This window comes from Octodon degus, unplaced genomic scaffold, assembly GCF_000260255.1.
Source record: "Octodon degus isolate 3935 unplaced genomic scaffold, OctDeg1.0 scaffold00134, whole genome shotgun sequence".
NCBI lineage: Eukaryota > Metazoa > Chordata > Mammalia > Rodentia > Octodontidae > Octodon > Octodon degus.
The window spans coordinates 7,737,631-7,745,113 of NW_004524710.1; the positions used below are offsets into that span (position 1 = coordinate 7,737,631).

General features: G+C 37.0%; 1 pseudogene; it reads left to right on the plus strand.

Moving 5' to 3' along the window:
* Positions 1-3,063: 3,063 nt before the first annotated feature.
* LOC101572469 lies at positions 3,064-4,503 on the plus strand (annotated as a pseudogene).
* The last annotated feature ends 2,980 nt before the right edge of the window (positions 4,504-7,483 follow it).

Sequence of the window (7,483 nt, forward strand, 5' to 3'; positions counted from 1 at the left end):
GGCAAATTTCAACTAGATTTCTTGTTTTTGTGTGTACAACATAGAAAGTTTCAGGCCTTCAAGTGATGGATGTAAGGAGAGCAGTCTTACTAAACTACATGGAACTTAAGTGTAAGCAATCACAAAAATCTATCATTGATTATTGATGTCAGTTGATTACTTCATAATCCCACTGCATTTCTGCTGCCCAGATGAATAGTTTATACTTCAGCCATAAGGTAACTCAAAACTTTTTTTTCTTTTTTCTTTTGATTCTCAAGAAAATATCAGAAACACTTTTGGGTAGGCATCTACTGAACAACAATAGGGAGAAAATATGTGAATGAAGTTTATTATTACAATCAGAAAAAAATGCTTTGTTTTGGATGTTGATATGAAAAGGAGATTGCTCATGAAGTTAGCAATTTTGAAATTCTTGTAGAAAATATCACCATCATTTTTGGTCTCAACCTCTTTTGATTCACATTTACCCTAAGCAGAGGCTTTCACTCTTTTCTTTGTAGTTAAATTCAGTGAAGCATTTCCAGTACACAGAAAAAGCTTTGGAAAGGAAAGTGTGAATAAAAAGTAAGAAATTTCCAGCAACTCAGACTGGAGCACTGGGAAGAGAAGAGTCAAACATACAAAAACATTCTCATCCTCAACTTCTACTAGCTTTGCCTTTCAGTTCCAATTGCTTCCTGTTTAGTTTACTATTTAACTCTTTCTTATACCTGATCTTTCTCCATTTCTAAGGACTATTATTTCTTATCCATTTCAATCATTGCAACCGCTTTATTTTGACTGAGCTCTGTACTTTTTGTGTCATTTTGCCTATTAAAATCGTAAAGATAATATTTTTTAGCACATCACAGTATTATATGTCCTTGCTGAAGCAAATGGAAGGACATTTCTTTTATTGTTGAATCATCTTATTTTGTATTTATTGTATTTTATTTATCCTTTAATCAGTTGAACAGTTAAGTAATTCTATTTAATATTATAAATAATATTGCAACACATACCTATGTACAAATTTTTGTTCAGAAACATTCATTTCTCTTAGTTATATGCCTAGAAATAGACTGTCTAGGTCATATAGTGACTACATCCAGTTGCTTGTGACTGCCAAATTATATGGTTGCTACATTGCAGAGGCCTATCAGCAATCTATGAAGAATTTTTCATATCCTAGACAATATTCATTGGTCGTCTTTTTTATCATTGCCATTGTTAGTGGATGTGAGCTAATATCTCATGATTTCTTACTTGCATTTACTTAATGGCTAGTAATACTGAGCATCCTTTTATTTGCTTTCTGAGTTATTGTACATCTTCTCTAGAGAAATATCTATTTCTTTGAAAATATTTGTAAATTGAGTCATTTGTCTTTTTACTATTGAGTTCTAGGCATTATTTAAACATTCTAGGAACAAGTTCCTTATTTGATACATGATTTATACATTTTTTCTCCCACTCTGGGAACTGTTTTTCATTTTCTTGGTCATGTCTTTTGAGGCACAAAAATTTCTAATTTTGATGAGACCTAATTAATTAACTGTTTGCTTTTGTTACTTATGTATTTGGGTCCTGTCTAAAATCTGTTATCTATTCCAAGGTCCCAAAGTTTTGTGCCTATATTTTACTCTAAGATTTGTATAAGTGTGGATATTTCAATCAGCTCATAAGTCTATCTTTATTCATTTTTATTGAAACGCAATATTTTCACATCATTACATAATATTATGTTAATTAAATAAATGAATAAATGTATAATAATCAACAGTATTTCTACCCCTTCAACCATTAATTATTTTTATGTGTTGGAAATTTCATAGTCTTCTTTTCCAGTCATTTTGAAATATGTTATCGATTATATGATGCAGTAATTTCCCTTCTGTGCTAAAGGAGAAACAGAAATAATTCCTTCAGTATGAGTTTCTGGTTTCTCTTTATTGAATTTCTTCTTGCCCTTCCAAGCCTATAGTGAACTCTATTCTATCTCATCTTCTACAATTTTGTATTATTGGTTTCCTCAAATGAATTAGGACATGAGTACTGTTTTTCTGTGTCTGGCATTTATCCTTTAATATAATGAACTCCAGTTCTATCCATGTTGGTGCAAATGACATTTTATTCTTTTATAGCTGGATAGTATTTCATTCTGCAAATGTTCTTTGGCCCACTTGAGTTTTTTTATTTATATAAAGGTGTTTAGTTTTATTTATTCAAATTCAGTCCTCTAGTTTCTCAACACATTTCAACTTCTTAGAGTTATTATTTCTCCCACTGAATTTTCTTGGTATCCTTAAAAAACTCAGTTCTACACTTAAAGTGAGTTGGTTCAAATCTGACTAAGCTCCGTAATTGTTTCAGAACATTCAACTGATTTTCTGTCCTTTCCTGGAAGAGTCCCTTTCACTAGGGACACAGATTCTTATCTTTTGTAGGCTTTTCCCTATTTGGTTCCTGAACTAACCCAAATCACGATAGAAAGTATTGACTCATCCCTTTGAACAGTCAACTCCCAATTAAGATTCAAACTTACAACTGCTTAGTTTCTCAATTCCTAGGACCTTATAAACACTGCTTTTCCTTATTCTCTGATGATGAGGGCTAATGAGAAAATATGCTGACTGACTCATTAGTACTGATGAACCCTCATCATCCAAAGCAAAATCTATTTTCTACACTACCCTCTAAAACCCACGTTTAGTCTGATGATTTAGATGGTTCGTAAGCTCTGAAAGCACATTACTTAAACTCAAGCCCAATTCTGATAATTACTAGGAATCCCACTGATGGCAAGTTACTTAAATTTGAACTTTAGTTTCTTTCTCTGTAAATGCATATGTTGATTCCAATGCTAGCATGATTTGTTTAGGGGCTGCCATGAGAATTAAATTAGAAAAATCTATATCACATATTAACATGTAATTGGTGAGTATTCCATGTTTGTTTAGTGGTAACCACTGTTATCTCATCTTCCCTTTTTGTGAAATACGTGTTTTCTTCTTGGACATACCTGATCATCAAGATGAGTCACAAGGAGAGCAGTTGATCGCTGTGAGCAGGCGGTTCGTCATGGCTGACATGCAGAATCTGGTGGAAAGATTGGAGAGAGCAGTGGGCTGCATGGAGACAGCATTCTGACCCTCTGAAGCATGCCAGGGGCACGAGAATGGAGTCAATCCTTCACAGGGAGCAGCTCCATATGTGGAAGCATTTGACTCACTGCTTGCAGGTCCTGTGGAAGAGCACTTGAAGATCAGTAAAGAAATTGGAAGAGATGTGGAGAAACATGGGGAGATGGTCCACGCAGGTTTGAAGTTGAAGTTGGAGCGAGCTCTCCTGCTCACAGCTTCTCATTACCAGCAGCGAGTCAGAAATAAGTTTTCTAATTTGTTGGCACATATCTCACAGCAGATCCAAGAAGTTGTAATCTTTCTGGAGAAGAATCAAGGCAGCAAGTTGTTCAATTACTTGTCAGCTGTCAGTTAAAGCATCCAGCCCCTGGGTTGGGTGTCAATGGCTCCGAAAACTGGCCCCTATGTCAAACAAATGAATGATACTGCCATGTTTTATACAAACAGATTTCTCAAGGAGTACAAGATGTGGATAAGAAGCATGTGGACCAGGTGAAAACTTATCTGAGTATATGGACAGAACTGCAGGTTTATATCAAGGAGTTCCATACTACTGGCCTGGCCTGGAGCAAAACAGGACCAGTGGCAAAAGAACTGAGTGGACTGCCATCTGAACCCTCTGCAGGATCAGGTCCTCCTCCCTCAGCACCAGACACTGTCCCCCGCAGTTGTCACCAGTTCAGGCTCTGATGACTCTGCTTCCCGCTCAGCATAGTTTGCACAGATTATTCAGGAAGAGAAAATTACACATGTCCTGAAGCATGAATCTGATGTTATGAAGACTCATAAGAATCATTCCCCGAAGGCTCAGAGTGATCCAGTATGCAGTGGCCCCATACCATTTTCTGCCCCTAAACCCCAAACCAGCCCATCCCCCAAACCAGCTACAAAGAAAGAACCCACGCTTCTTGAACTGGAGGGCAAGAAGTGGAGAGTGGAAAACCAGGATAATGTTTCTAACCTAGTGATTGATAACACAGAGTTGAAACAGGTGGCTTACTTTTTCAAGTGTGTCAACACAACATTGCAAATCAAGGGAAAAATTAACTCCATTATAGTACAAAACTGTAAGAAACTTGGTCTGGTATGTGATGATGTGGTGGGCATTGTGGAGATAATCAATAGTAGAGATGTCAAGGTTCAGGTAATGGGTAAAGTGCCAACCATTTCCATTAACAAAACAGATGGGTGCCACGTTTACCTGAGCAAGAATTCCTTGGATTGTGACACAGTCAGTACCAAATTTTCTGAGATGAACGTTCTCATTCTCATCCTTACAGAAGGTGGTAATTTTAATGAGTTCCCAGTTCCTGAGCAGTTCAAGACCCTATGGAATGGGCAGAAGTTGGTCACCACAGTGACAGACATGGTAGGATAAACAAAGTGCCATTGGGTCCTTCTCCCTCTCCCTTCACACCATGGGATAAATCTATCGAGATGGTCCTTTTCTAGATTTCCTCTACCTTTCTGCTCTTAAACTTCTTCTTCTCTGAGAAGCTCAGCTACCTGCCTTCACTGAAATATACCTCAGGCTGAGATTTAGGGTGGGATTGCAGGTCAGATCATCTTCTGCAGGAATGTGCCTCTTTTCCACATCAGCACAGCCACACCACCAATCCGCCCCTGAGGCACTGAAAACCTGGACTTGTGCATTCTATCTTTCAGTATTTGGGGGTTATTTGATCAATAATCAGTCCTTTGGAAAAAGTGAGAGAGTCCCAGGAACTAACAGATTAGGATATGCATACTTACCTTTTTCTAATAATGAACTTGGAGGCATAGATGCTGGTGTGATCCCAGGGGATTGTAACCAAACCAATTTTTCATGTTTCATAAGTGAGGCAAAGGTTATACTGCACTAATGTTTGAGGCTTGGCTGCCTAGCATTTCAAGCAAATATGTTTCCTACAAGCATTTCTTAATTCTGCATTCTATCTTGGGTCTGACTCAAGCTTGAGATTTCTGGTACCATAGCTGCAGTAGCAGGGCCCTCATCCAGAGCAGTTCAAGGAATCAGGGGCCCTCTTTCTCTGAGATTCCTATGTAGCACCTTCCAAAAGAAATGACTTTAAAAGAGAACATGCCATTCTAAGGGGTCCAGCATTTCTCCTCCTGCTAAATGCCTGTCACCCATCTTTACTGCCGCCTTTTGCCTGTCACATTGAACAGATTAGGGCTTTTGTCCAGGCATCTGACAGAGGACTAGACCCATCACTGCAGGCTGGTTTTAGGTCTTGATTTATGTAAGAACCCTGCTCAGCATTGCTTATGTTTCAGTTTTACCCTTATAGGACACACCAAAATACACGTTTTTGGAGAGATTGTCCTATGACTTCTGTCCATTTCCTGAGGCCTGTGGAAATAAACCTTTATGTACTTAAAAGGTATACAGAAAAGAGAATAAAGTTAATACTAAACTTTAAAAAAGATGAATCACAATTACTTCCTCTAGAAATGACAACCAAAATGTCCATCACCTGAGGAATGGATGAAAAAGATGTGGTGCTTTTATATAACGGATTATTACTCAGCTATAAAGAATAATGAACTCAAAGCCTTCATATATAAGTTGACCCAACTTGAAGATATACTCATAAATGAAATAAAACAGATCCACTGTGTAAATATTGCATAGTCTCCCTTGTGTAAGAACTCAAAAGAAGAAATAAAAATTGAAAGATATAACACGTTTAAACGGAAAGCGAGAACTTGAGGATTAAACAATGAAGAGAGGAACAAGGAGAAAAGCTAGGAAACATGAAGGGGCAAAACTGTACATTTATATGCAAAAGATGGTCAACCTGAGAATCTTCATTAGGTTTTTGAAACTGGCATTCAATGGGTAGAATTCTCACCCTGACTAACTATACATGCTGATACCTGGAGCTAAGAAACTACATTGAGGATATCAATGTGTAATAATAAAACCATGCTTGAAATACCTATCATTCTGGTCTTCTAAATGCGTACTGTTTCTAATGTCATATCAATTATTACTTCACACTCTCTCAAGGTAAATGTTTGTTTTAGAAAAGGTAATAAAAGAAAATAAGAGAAAAGAAAAAAGTCATAGGATTGTCCTGATACAGTGTTGTATATGTTAGATTTTTAAATTTCTGTGTAAAAATGTGTAATTGTTTTTTCACACACTATAGGAATTTAAAATTTAGAATAGCAATGATTATTGGAAAATACCTGTTCCATGTTATGTCTAAGGCATTTGATATTTGGACAGATAGTGCGGTTAAGCTCAAATGCCTATGCTATAGGATAATATTATCATTAAGCTTCTCTTCTGGATGTTTAACAACTAAAGTTTGCACACCAAAAACTTAGAGAAAAAGAAGGACCACAAGGATAGCCAATATTTTGGCCCTAGCCCTTCAAGGTCAGTGAGGACTCAGGACATAAGAGAACCTGTACTACAACATTCTGTAACTCAGTGGTGTCCCACATTTTCTGATCGAGGAGATTATGGGGCCACAGAGGAAAGTGATTGATGATGTAGAGTCTGCCTAAGGAGAGTCACCTAGAGATAATACATTCTCTCAGGCTTTCACAGAGAACAAATTGGTCAAGCAATGGCCGTGACTCATGCACATGGCTGACACTGACAAAAGATCTACAAACTGCTGTACATGGTTTCAGTGTAAATCCTGAGGAGATTTGACTAAACTTGTCAGTTACAAAAGTTACATTTTTTGTTATATAGGTCTTACTTTATCTTGATCTTAACCACTCAGCAGAAAAGTATGAAAACAAAGTATAAAAAATAGAGCTACAGTGGCTGGAGAGAAGGCTCAGTGGTCTAAAGCACCTACTTAGAACAAGCTTGGCAAAGCACAGGGACCAAGGTTCGATCCTCCAGCACCACATGCCAGCCAGCCCCGCTCCCAGGTGGGTTGAGCTGGCCACACACACACACACACACACACACTAAATAAATGTTAAAAAATAAAAATAAAGCTATATTAATAGGCTGAGCTATAAAAGGCTCAAGTCAAAAACCTCCGACATTACCATTTCTGCTGATAACCCACTACTATTATGGACTATTGGACTATATTGGGTTATTTTGCTGAATGCACACACCTACAATATTTGAGTGGCAATGGAACATCCATCTGTGACAAAGTAAAACAAAAAAAGGGGGATATAAAAGAAGGACCATTTTGTAGTGAAAAAAATATATATATATCTGTTTATGCATAATAGGATAGATATACAGCTACCTTCTCTTAGTTCAATGAGAAGAAAATTTGTAGTAATAGTGTTTAGACAGTATATCATGTCTGCATCTTTTAATCTGAATAACTACTATGAAGACAGGAATATGCATTGTATTAATTGTTGTAATT